This window comes from Mesoplodon densirostris, chromosome 20 (assembly GCF_025265405.1).
Source record: "Mesoplodon densirostris isolate mMesDen1 chromosome 20, mMesDen1 primary haplotype, whole genome shotgun sequence".
Lineage (NCBI taxonomy): Eukaryota > Metazoa > Chordata > Mammalia > Artiodactyla > Ziphiidae > Mesoplodon > Mesoplodon densirostris.
In genome coordinates this window covers 7,649,101-7,663,081 of record NC_082680.1, presented here as the reverse complement: position 1 = coordinate 7,663,081, position 13,981 = coordinate 7,649,101, and positions in this window count along the sequence as shown.

Here is a 13,981-nt window from a genome sequence, read left to right as displayed (position 1 = left end):
CTGCGCATCTGGAGCCTGTGCTCTGCAACAAGAGAGGCTGCGATAGTGAGAGGCCCGCGCACCGCGATGAAGAGTGGCTCCCGCTTGCCACAACTAGAGAAAGCCCTCGCACAGAAACGAAGACCCAATACAGCCAAAATAAATAAATTAATTAATAAACTCCTACCCACAAAATCTTCTTTAAAAAAAAAAAAAGTAGATTTTTTAGTAATAGTTTTGGTAAGGTTGGGCTATTTTTGTCTGAGAGAGCCTTTCGGAACTGAGTTTTAGAACGCAATTTGCTCAAATGTATTGGAAACTTACAAATACTTAATACTCAAGGAGATTATCCAACTCCTAGGACTATGCATCTATAGCACATTTATTGAGTGCACAATATATTTTAAGTGCTGAGCTTACTGTTTTCTGAGTGTTACACCTTTCCACTCTCTTGCACCTTAGAAGGTAGCTAATATTTTCATCTTCATTCTACAAAGAAATTGAGGTTTGGTGATGCTAAGGATATTGCCCAAGTTTAAATAAATTTTAAGTGATAAAAACAGAATTAACTTCAGATTCTCACTTTTAATTACTCACTACACATACTCTGTTTAAACTACTCACAACATACACTTTAATCCTAATTTACCTTAAGGAAATATGGATATGCCAACGATTATAAGGATATTCCAAAAGCAAGAAACAAAGTTAGAAATAACCTCTTTGTTCCACAGCAGAAAAACTACATATGTATTTTTTCTTGGAGTATTATGATGTCTTTACATATAATTTTTATGGAAGAACAACTAACAAAAATGATACAATGTCATGATACAGTCAGTTCTGTATAAAAACATGTTTTGAAAACATGACATTGTTCCAGTAGGATTGATACACTGGCAACAATTTGAGCATGAGGGGAGTTTTGTTTATTCTCAATTTCACCTTCAAAAGGACTAGGCAAGTGCAGGAAACTGCACTCAGTTGAAGTGAGCTGCAGAAGAATACACTGCCTGCACCCACATACACACGCACACCTCTGATATCTACAAGCTACCTCAGTTTACTCCTTGTATTATGAGCAACACACGTCTACCTCGGCTGTGTCAACCTCAGTTCTATTTCAGGTCATCCTCCTTTAGAACTTTGCCATAATTCACAAGCTCCAGCCTTTCTGAATGGCTTCCACGAATAAGGTTTAGGTCTTTGTGAAGGCAAGGTACCGTATTTATCGTTGTATTATGTATCCTGTAATCATTTGACATGTATAATATTGTGCCTACTTTTTTATTAGATTCCTATCTTTTTTTTTAAATCACTAACCAAGTTGTTGAGTGGTGTGACCCTAGTCCAATTTTCCCTTTACTTAAGCCCTGTGTTTTGTTTTATTTTGCTTTTATTGTGTAATTTTTTTACACTATGTGGTGATGTTTAGGAACACACGTTGCATTGTAGCAGAACTGACTGCACAGTGTTGAGAGGGGAAGGATATGGAACTCTATTAGAGAGTGTATTACATCTGCATAAACAGTACAGTAGTGGAAGAAATTATACCAAAATATGGAGTGATTATTTCCTGGTGTTTATATTTCTATAAGATTTCATGGGCAGTGGTATTTCTGGTATTTCCTCCCTCTCAGGTCCAAATATGTTACTATGATGCCTTATACTTCATCTTTTTCCTTCCTGTGTTAAATTTGCATTATTTTCATTCTAAAACAAAAATTAAGATCGGCTGAGATCTTATTTTATGAAGTAAAATGACCTTTTATTTTCTAATAATAAATGTAAAATGCTAAGTGACCCCATAGCTTAAAAGCCAATTGTACTTATATTCTGAATTATCCTTATATATATAGTTGTGAGAGAGACTGTCATTACAAATTAACATTGGGTATGATAGAAAATATCAGTGATGCAGTTTTGGAAGATGAGAGTATAGGAATGAAGGAGACCTCAGCTGATTATAACAATACACATATGGGCTTATACATCCTTGCTTTAAAAATATTGCTGAGTTCTTAGCTATAAAAATTACAAGATTTCTGGCATGTCATCCTTAAACTCTGAGAATTAAACCTTATTCAATATATATTTTCCAGATTATCTGCTCGCAAGTGACTCTGCTGGGAATATTCTAAATTACCATAACTTGAAAAGAAATATTACACTGTGAAGCTTTCATCTGAACATTTAAAAATGAGGGGATTTTTGTTTTTTGCTTTTTGTTTTTAGAAGCAGTGATCTCTGAGGATGCGGGATTGCTTAAAAATCAAATAACATACTTTCAGGAAATAAAGCTTAATTGCATAACCCAGAGTTTTCACCTCACTAAAAATGCAATGAAAAAAATATGATATTATGATGTTCATGTAATAGGGAAGAACGAATCTGACTCTACATTAGATCTGTTCCTTTTGCTTTAACTTTTGTGCCCTGTGGCCTGTGCTTAGTCATGCTGGCTCGGCACCTTTTGTAAAAGAATGTTGCCTGTAGCCTGAAATATACAGGATAAACCCTTTCTCAGGGCTCTGACCTTCAAGAGTATAACACTTCTCAATTCATATAGAGATAAAAAGTTGAAGAACAGAAAATAACATTTGTCTTGTTGGAAGTTTACAGGAACATCCTGACCTGACCTATGTGGACAGCTGTGAGAACAAAGGATTCTGACACCAAGAAGTTTGCAGCAACTAACCACTTCCCTCCCTCACCTTGCCTTTAGAAGGGCTTTGCTGAAACTCTTCAGGGAGTTCTGGGTTCTTTGGGCACAAGCCACCAGTCTCTATGTATGGCCCTGCAGTAAACCTCTTTTCTGCTCCAACTCTGATGTTTCAGTATTGTTTGGCCTCACTGTGCATCTGGCACACGAACTTGTGTTCAGTAACATTCACTCTGTTTTGCATTTTGCTAGGCTTTTATCATGTGTAAGTCCCTATTATTTGAGGTTCTGATGTTCTCAGAATGGATGGTGTGGTTCAGAAAATGCGATGTAGTCAGGCTTAAATCTTGAAGCCCTGACTTCAGATTAAATGTCTCCAAAAATGCACCTTATTAAATGCTGTGTCAGTAGCCCTTTAAAAGATTGATCTTTAGAGTCAGTTCTCTTATTATTTTATATGATGTCAAAAAAGTCTTACACATATCAGTTTTCCTTTATTTCATTTACAGGTGGTAGGTTGTAACCTTGATCCAACTGTAAATTTAACAACATTAAGATCAGAGAATTGTTATGCCCAGGTTTTATTTTTATGCTTCCTCGGACAATACAGTGCATGAAAAGGTGGTCTTCACCTTCTCAGAAAGCACCCTATTGTTGCCAAATATGTACTTTCACCAGGCGTAGTTGCAGGACCCTTGAGGCAGGTCCTATTTCTCATGTAGTCACTCGAAGACAAGTATTAAATATAACACAAATCAACAATACCTGAGTATTGACTCAACATCTGGGTCAATCAAAAATAATTCTCTTGGGCTCTAAAAACTCATATGAAATGAGATAGCTGTCATCCAGTGTGAAAGGAAGATGAATCTGAGCGAGAACTAATAACACAAGCTAGTGAAATACAAATTCCAAAGAAGTTTAGCAATATCTGTGTTGTGTCATTAACTGGTATGAAAAAATTCCTGGTTAGTAAAATTGGGGTAAATAATCATAACTCCCAAGGGTGATATGAGGATTAAATAAGAGAACTTTGTGAATATACTTAATGCAGATTGCCGTATTCTGTTGATTCTGCATTTGTACATGTGGAAGAGAAGGCAGGGGTGGTCACATCAGTTTCAGGATGAATGTGATAAAATCAAATGAGGTATTGTCACTAAACTACAAAATGTTTCCACTCTAGGATATGTTTTTGTAGTAATTATTCCTAGATAGATTCATGTACTTCTACGAGCACTATCACTACTCCTAAACTAGACCCAGGGTAGAAATGAAAACAATAAGAAGTTATCCAGTTAACTAACTTGAATGAGTGCTTACCATATTCTAGACAAATTTCTAGGCACTGGGACTAAATCAGTGAATAAAACAATAATAAATATCTCCATTTGGGGGTTTAAATTCCAGTATACCGTAACCTAATATAAATAAGGTTACTTTATCATCCTTAAAGAATGCAAACATTTCATGGATGATGTTATGGTCTGAATATCTGCGTCCCTCAAAAATTCATATGTTGAAATCTTAATGTCCAAGGTGATGATTGTTAGGAGGTGGGGACTTTGGGAGGTGATTAGGTCATAAGGGTGGAGCCCTCATGAATGGGATTAGTGCCTTTATAAAAGAGGCCACAAAGAGCTTTCCAGCCCCTTCCACCATGGAAAGATACAAGGAGAAGTTGGCAACGTAGAAGAAGACTTTCACCCGGCTACACTGGTACCCTGATCGGACTTCCAGCCTCCAGAACTGTAAGAAATGAATTTCTGTTGTTTAGAAGCCACCCAGTGTACTGTATTTTGTTATAGCAGCCCAGATGGACTAAGACAAACCACACAGACAAAACATAACCATACACACAAAAGCAGTTACCAGAGCCACAATTATAACACAGGCTCCAGCTTCAGAAATAGATCAGTGGCAGGTAAGCTTAACTCCTCTAGGATATTTTGGGCCAGGGAGGGTTTGGTGCAATGTCAGGATAAAATACAAAGCCACACCTGGAAGTCAGGGGCTGCATGTAGCACAGACCCCCATGGAGAAGACTGCCAGGAGCTGCCCTCAATACCTGGATCTACAAATCACTGAAAGACACATCCATTACAGGTAGAACCTGGCAAAGCCATGTGTTTGACTGTGTAACTGGATCTGCGATATCACTAATGTCCTAGCAAGATGAATTCACAAGCGGCCAAGATATGATCTGGTTTGAACTTTAGCTACATAGATGCTCAAGTAATTATGTAAGTATGTATGATAAGTATTTAGTGGAAGAATTAAAAAAAAAGAGAGAGCATACTTATACAGTAACTCATAATGTCCTAATTACTAACTGGAATGAGGAGGGAAAAAACAGTCATAATAATAATGATAATAATAGCAATAATAATAATAATTCTATAATAACATATAAGCTAATAATTTAAAATTTTTGATAAAGTGGACATTTTCATAGAAAAATGTAAATTACCAAAATTGGTTTAAAAATAAAATGGAAAACCAGAATATCTTTAAATTACACAAATATTCCCCTAAAAAGTGACACATCAGGCTAAAATAATTTTTTCAAAGGTAGGATTTACCTAAATACTGAAGAGCAGATAATATCAGTGATGGCTAACTTTATGTGTCAACCTGACTGGGCCATAGGGTGTCCCAGTATTTGGTCAAACATTATTCTGGGAGTGTCTGTGAGAGTGGTTTTGGGTGGGATTAACACTTATACTGGTAGACTAAGTACAACAGATTGCCCTCCCTATTGTGGGTAAGCCTCGCCCAATCAGTTGAAGGCCTGAATAGAGCAAACAGAGAAAAAGGGAACTCCTCTTTCCAACTACCTTGAGCTGGGACATCCATCTTTTCCTGCCTTTGGACTTGAACTGAAACTGGCTCTTATTGGGTCTTGAGCCTGTGGGCTTTCCAACTGACACTACATCACTGATTCTCCTGGGTCTCCAGCTTGCTGACTGAAGATCTTGGGACTTCTCCTTAATTGGCATGATCCAACTCATTATAATAAATCTATATCTATATCTTCTTTGGTCTATTTATCTATCTATCTCTATTGAGATATACCCTATTGGTTCTGTCTTTCTGGAATACACTGATGAATAGTATTAATAGAAATAAATAGAAACAAATAATAAATAAATGCATTTGTATAATCTTTCAAACAGAAGAAAGGACAGTATAGTACATAGCCAAAAAATTAAATATGCTCGGGCTTCCCTGGTGGCACAGTGGTTGAGAGTCCGCCTGCCAATGCAGGGGACACGGGTTCGTGCCCCGGTCTGGGAGGATCCCACATGCCGCGGAGCGGCTGGGCCTGTGAGCCATGGCTGCTAAGCCTGTGCGTCCGGAGCCTGTGCTCCACAACGGGAGAGGCCAAAACAGTGAGAGGCCCGCGTACCGCAAAAAAAAAAAAAAAAAAAAAAAAAAAAAATTAAATATGCTCACCCATGAACAAAATAGAAAACAAGATGCAAAAATGTTAACTAAAATATTAACAAATAAAATACAGCAGAATGTGTCTATGAGTGTGTGTATTCCCAAACGTTTAGTACAGTTTCAAGCTTTTATAACTTCTGAAGTATAAATTCTACAAACTGTAAACATCACTTAAAGTATAATTACAGTTGACCCTTGAACAACATGGGTGTGAACTGCGTGGGTTCACTTAAATGTGAATTTTTTTCAATAATTGCATACAGTACTACATGGTCCATGGTTGGCTGAATCCGTGGATATGGAGGGCCAACTGTAAAGTTATACACAGATTTTCGACTATGTGGGGGGTCAGTACTCCTAACCCTCACACTTTCTAAGAGTCAACTGCATTTATATTTCTTAATCACTTATATGAGTGATATTTTAATAATGCATCTTCAGTTCTTTGTGTGCTTTCATTTGGAAAATTTGAATTAGACCGTGTTTGAGTTTACTGATTCCTCCCTCCACTGTGTCATGTCCACTAATGAATCTTTCAAAGACATTCTTTATTGCTGTTACCATGCTTTTCTTTTCCAGCATTTCTAGTTAATTCTTTTCATTTCCATTTCTCTGTTGAAATTCTCCACCCATTCATGCATGTTTCCTACCTTCCCACTGAAGCCTTTTACATATTAATCATTGTTATTTTCAATTGTAATTTTAAATTTTGAATTGTATGATAGTCCAAACATCTGAGTCATATGTGAACCTGGTCCTATTTTTTTTTCTTTGAATATCATGTAATTTTCAGGTGAAAGCTAAGTGTTTTATGTGGGGCAAAGTAGACTGAGGTAAATAATATTTATGCCTGGAAATGGAATGTCTCTTCTCTTGCCAAAACTATAGTTTGCAGTGTTGAGTCAACCTGACTGAAGATAGGAAACCTTGAAAAAAATTAAAATAATTTTTTTTCATAATTAAAAAACTTCAAAATAATGCTTTTTAAAAATATGTACCGATTACACTTGTGAAGTTATAAAAGCTTAAAACTGCATGATTATTTGTGTATACACACACACATATGCAAACGCACACAGAGCATTGGTTTTGTTAGTCTGCGATAACAAAGGGTCAGCTTAAAACAACAGAAATTTTTCTTAATCAGTTCAGGAATCTAGAAGTCCCAAATCAAGGTGTTGGTAGGGCCATGTTTTCTGAAGAATCTAGGGAAGAATCTGTTCCATGACTTTCTTTTCCTAGTTTGTGGTGTTCCCTAGCTTTAGACGGAGCACCTCAATCTCTACCTCCATCTTCACATGGCTTTTTTCTCTTGTGTGTCTGTGTCTCTGTGTCTCTTCTCCTCTTCTTACAAGTACACCAGTTATATTTGGTCAAGGGTTCATTCCACACCAGTATGGTCACATTTTAAATTAACTAATTACATCTGTGCTGACCTTATTTCCAGATAATTAATGCTCTGAGGAACTAGCGGTCAGGAGTTCAACATATCTCTTTGCAGGACACAATATAACACATAACACATACTCACACATGCACAGAATTCTGACAGGGCTGATTGTACTCAGATATTGAGTACTCTGATTGTATATCAGATAATACAGCATCATAATTCATCACATTAATATCTGTATAATCATCTTATTTGATAATGAAGGAAACATTACATTTAACTTTACCCATTCATTTTACAACACTACTTTAATCTAAAAAAGCTCATCTACTAGAAATCTTTCTTAAATAGCTTATTATTTATGAAACTTTAGGAATACTACCAAATGATCACAGAGGGAAATGATAGCCAATCTCCCTTTTACTATGATATTTTGTCCTGGAGTTCTTAACAACTTTCAGAAAACAAAAACAAAAACAAACCAAACACACCAAAAAAAAAAATAAAAGAGAGAGAGACTTGCATAAATGTTGCACAAAAATAAACACCTTTTTCATTTATTCAGATAATCTTATATTTTCCTAAAATTCTACATATACTTATCAAAATGCATAGCTAAATAGGTGTGTTTTTAAATGTTAATCATGTGTCAATAAAATAAAAAAAAAACAATATTAGGAGCTTATGGAAAAAGAATGTCACCAAACAGTTCTTTTATTATATGTATTCTAAAATAATAAATAATAAAATCAAACCAGCTAGAAAAATAGAAACATAGTGAAGTTTCCTATTTGCTCCCAGTGTTTATTATTTATGTTTTTACTACCAGCAATGACTGAGAACTGGGATTCTGAATCACAGAATGCAAATCAGAGATGAGGGAAAATGTTCTACTCTAAATATCTATATCTAGAAATACATACTCACCAATATTCTAACTGGATAGTGTCGGTTAGTAACTCTGAATATCCTTTTATTTATACCCATATGTAATATTTCTATTTTATATATTTAAGTATAAGCACACTCTAAGAAATGACATCCATTTCATTACACAGATTTAATTCTTCACATCATTTGATACCCTCCTAAAGTCTAAAGATAAAGATCAACCATAAATATTGCTAAAGAGATAAACTGATCTTAGTAGATACAACTATACTTTCATAGCTACTATTCTAGTATACAGGTGTGCACTTTTAATCTGAACACACTGTGTGATACAGAACTCTCAATGCTTGACTTTGAATGGGTTCTACAGCTGCACAGAGAAGATCTAAGAGAATGGAAGGTGAACTTGAGCACAAAGACCATGCAGAGGCATTGGCCATGCTGGACACCAGCCCCTGTCATGTTAATTATATGCAGTGGTCAATTACCCACACCAATGATCCCCTTTATGGCACTAGAAAATCGAAATTTCGATACTTTACTCAGATCACATACAAATCAAGTTGATCTTGGAGTAATAACATCCTTGAATATGAAGGACAAAAAAATAACCCTTTAATTACCATGTTTATGTCGCCTTTTTTAGTTACCCACAGAACATAAACATGCTCAAGAGCATCATGGCAATTACTGCCTGCTTTTCAGACTGTTTAATTATGAGTGAATCAATCAATATGGCTCTATTCACTGCCTCACTCCAATGCTTTATACCAGTTTTGAAAGTGAACATTTCCCGTAGACTTGGGCTTATATTTCCCCCTTATATAGTTAGCTTAACCCTTACAAAATGGCTAAATATAAAAGTGCATCATTCTCTTGTACTTTCCATGGCACTAGCTTTTTCTCAAGCTTTTTTTTTTTAACATCTTTATTGGAGTATAATTGCTTTACAATGGTGTGTTAGTTTCTGCTTTATAACAAAGTGAATCAGTTATACATATACATATGTCCCCATATCTCTTCCCTCTTGTGTCTCCCTCCCTCCCACCCTCCCTATCCCACCCCTCTAGGTGGTCACAAAGCACCGAGCTGATCTCCCTGTGCTATGCAGCTTCTTCCCACTAACTATCTATTTTACTTTTGGTAGTGTATATATGTCCATGCCACTCTCTCACTTTGTCCCAGCTTACCCTTCCCCCTCCCCGTATCCTCAAGTCCATTCTCTAGTAGGCCTGTGTCTTTATTCCCTTCTTGCCCCTAGGTTCTTCATGACCTTTTTTTTTTTTTTTTTTAGATTCCATATATATGTGTTAGCATAGGGTATTTGTTTTTCTCTTTCTGACTTACTTCACTCTGTATGACAGACTCTAGGTCCATCCACCTCACTACAAATAACTCAATTTCATTTCTTTTTATGGCTGAGTAATATTCTATGGTATATATGTGCCACATCTTCTTTATCCAGTCATCTGTCGATGGACACTTCCATGTCCTGGCTATTGCAAATAGTTCCCACATAGCAATTAATTTCTCCATTATGTTCAGCATCCTCTTTCCACTCACATGTTCCTCTCAAGAAATAAGCCAGGATTACTAAAAAAAAAAAACCAAAAAACAGAAAAACAAACAAACAAAAAAACACAAGAAAGAACAAGTGCTGGTGAGGATGTGGAGAAAAGGTAACTCTTGCACTCTGTTGGTGTAAATAGGTACAGCCACTTTGGAAAATAGTAATAAGGTTTCTTAAAGACAGAACTACCATATGATCCAGCAATCTCACTTCTGGTTATATATCCAAGGAAATGAAATCATGATCTTGAAAAGATATCTGCATCCCCAAGTTCACTGCACCATTATTTACAATAGCCGAGACATGGAAACAACGTAGTATCCGACAATGATGAATATATAAAGAATATGTGCTATGTATATACAATTATTCAGCTATAACTAAGAAGGAAATCCTGTCATTTGCGACAACATGGATGAACCTGGAGGACACTGTACTAAGTGAAATAAACCCGAGACAGAAAGACAAGCATGGCATGATAGCATTTATAAGTGATATTTTTAAAAGTCAAACTCATACAACAGAGAGTAGAATGATCATTGCCAGGGGCTGGGGTGTGGGGGAAATAGGGAGATATTGGTCAAAAGGTACTAACTTTCAGTTATAAGATGAATAAGCTCTGGGATCTAATGAAGAGAATGGTGACTATAGTCAATAATATTGCATTATATACTTGCAGATTGCTAAGAGAGTAGATATTAAATGTTCTCACCACATGTAAAAAGGGTTACAATCAATGTGAGGTGATAAGTGTGTTAACAAACTTCATTTTACAATGTGTTTGTACATGAAATCATCACATTATACACCCTAAATAGATATTTTAAAACTATTATGCTATTACAAATAAGTAAGCCAGGGTTAACAATGTTTCCATAGGCACCAAGTTTGGGATATTCCCTTACTGGAGGCAGGCTCTCCTAATGAGCTAAAACTTAGCGTTTCTAAGTCTTTGAATTCCAGTCTTAGCCCTGAAATTTCCTGCTAGCCATGGTTGCACTCCTACCACGACCTGTCTATAATTATGGCCTCGAAACGGAAAGAGTGGATATTAAGAAAAGATAAATATTTGGTCTAATGAAGATATTTGCTTACTGAAATAATACAGCCAAGAAGTGCTTTTCCCCTTATATCCAGTGAGTGCACAAGTATGTTTTAGGTGTTTTTTGAATTCCAGTCAATAATAATAGCACTTCCACAGTTCATGACATTTGATTGATACTTGACTAAATATTTTTCTTGTTGTTGTTCATTTTTTTGGTCCTTTTCTTTTGTCCAGAATCTTCCTTATTAATTGTCTGCCAGATACTAGAAGAAATGCAAAGAGAAGTGAACATCTTGTCCTGTTCTCCTATTTTAAATGGAGATGGGAAGCCTCAGATATAATGAGTACATTGTCAAGGTCTTTTTTTGCTAAATTCTCTGTAATTTGCTAGTGTAACCCCAAGACTAATGCCTTCCCCATTACTGTGTGGCTACATGCTTTCCAGAACTGACCTTATACAAATCACATGTCTTTGATGCGTGTCCATGTTTTGTGCACTGAAAACTTAGAGAGTTTTCAGTGAGAAACAATGAGAAAACAATGAGAAAACTCACACACAATGTATTCTCCACTGAGTAGCGCATGTTTGGGAAAATGTACTTGTGTGAGTTCTATGGGGGCCCAACAATAAAACTCACCTATCCATCAGGACAAACCAAAGGGTAGCAGAATTGCTTTTGTCTGCCTTCGCTTTTTTTTTTTTTTAGTTGACGTGTAGTTGATTTACAATGTTGTGTTAGTTTCTGCTGTGTAGCAAAGTGATTCAGTTATACATACATATGCATTCTTTTTCATATTCTTTTCCATTATGGTTTATCACAGGATATTGAGTAGAGTTCACTGTGCTATACAGTAGGACCTTGTTGTTTATCCATTCTATATACTAGGTTGCATCTGCTAATCCTAAACTCCCAATCCAACCCTCTCCCATCCCCTCCCCCTTGGCAACCACCAGTCTGTTCTCTATGTCTGTGAGTCAGTTTCTGTTTCATAGATAAGTTCATCTGTGTCATACTTTAGATTCCATGTATAAGTGATATCATATGGTATTTGTCTGTCTCTTTCCAACTTACTTCACTTAGTATGATAATCTCTAGGTCCATTCATGTTGCTGCCTTAGCTTTTGAAGTGATGGTTTACAGCACTGTGTCCATAAGAGCTCCCACTGCTCAACCTAACACCGTCTTCCAATAAATCTCCATTAGTTAAAAATATAGATAAACACAGATCTAGGACTTCTGACATGACAATGTCTAATTCCTCACTCACTACACAAAGCAAAACTTATTCACAAGTACTAACCAAATTGCTCTTGCTCTAGACAGAGCAAACTTTGTTAATGCTTTCTTTGATTTAAAATCAGTTTAAGAGCCAACCTCAAATTTGCTGTATTTTGAAAGGGTTATTGTGAATCCTCCCCAAATGCAGCAAATGAGCAAATAAATGAAACTCTCTCAGGAGAGAGTTTGACCAAATTCATGAAGAGAAGACACTGAAGATTTATGGTGAGAGGTTAGAGGAGTGAAGCCCAAATGAGTAAGCATTTGAAGTGGTAGAAATAATGAATGGAAAGCGATCCTTTGAGACAAATATTTTACTCTGTCTGTTATGTTATGTTATAGTTTATACAATAAAATTCACATTTTTAAGTACACATATGACAATCATAGTCTACAAAGCACATGATTTTAAAACTTTGAACTTTTTTCATATGGAAGACAATATTTGTTTTATCAAAATAATATTTTAGACATGTTTTCCTACTTAGTTTAAAATATGTTCAAGGATTTTTCCAAATTCAAACACACACACACACACACACACATACATTCTACTGTCTTCTACATTTATGCATTTTTTTACTTGTCAAAGTCTGAGGCATTCTAGAAGCAAGAATCCTTAATTTTAAATTTGACAAGTTTGGACTTTGCACAAGCAAAACCCACATTTTTCTTGGAAAAATTAAATGTAATATTTTAGAGATGTAACATTAAAACAGGCTTTCTTTTTTGAATGATGACTGAATGAACATGTAAATGAGAGCCTATGCTGTACATGTACATACGTCCACAAGGGGTCACAAAATGATATAATGAAATCTGTCTTTATCTTTTGGCAAGTCTTATGGTATACTGAAAAAACTGAGAAAACAGTAGATTCATTAATAATGAAAAAATGTAATGACATGAATTAACTGTTTCACTGTATCTTTTCTTTTAAAAATAAACAAGAAAGAACGATACTGCTCTTAATTAATAAAAAGATAAATATTCCTTTGGGAAAGAAAAAGAGAAAGAAAATATAGCATTTATAAACTACCTTTTAATTATATAACTTAAAATGGTAATGCAATTTAGGTTTACCTTTATCTAGAACCATTCTGAATTAACATTGTAACAATTTTTTATATCAGTACCTGGATACTGCTCAGATAAACAAATCCTTCAAGTCTGGAAAAAGAGAGTGAGTCTAATAGAAAATGTCAGAAGAAAATACGTACAAAGGAGAGAGTGGTAGAATGCAAAATGTAAGAAACAAGGCAATATAAGAGGATAATGATATGGCTGTAGGCAGCTATTTTTCATACACACAGTTGTAATTTTAGCCATGCAAAATTAAAGGCAAAAAAAAAACTTTATTGCAAAATGCAGTCTAGAAACAATACATGTATGAAATCCGGGTTTTCTTATTTGGCTGATTTCATCCATTTCAGTGAAGTAGTTCACAATGATGAGTAGAAATTGGGGGATAAATAATTTGTAACTTTGCTCTAAAATTGTGTGTGTTTTTTTTTTAACCACTACTTGGTGATTTTACTATTTAAAAAAATTATATTGCTACAATTTTTAAAAGTGTAACGTAAGACGATGTGATCCTGGGAGGTGCCAAGAAATAATGTTGATTTAAAACTCTACTGTCTTTTCTTATCTTATACTTTCCTTCATTAAGAGAGAGGCGTAGTGTTTCCTCTCCTTACAGTTGTTACTTCAAAAG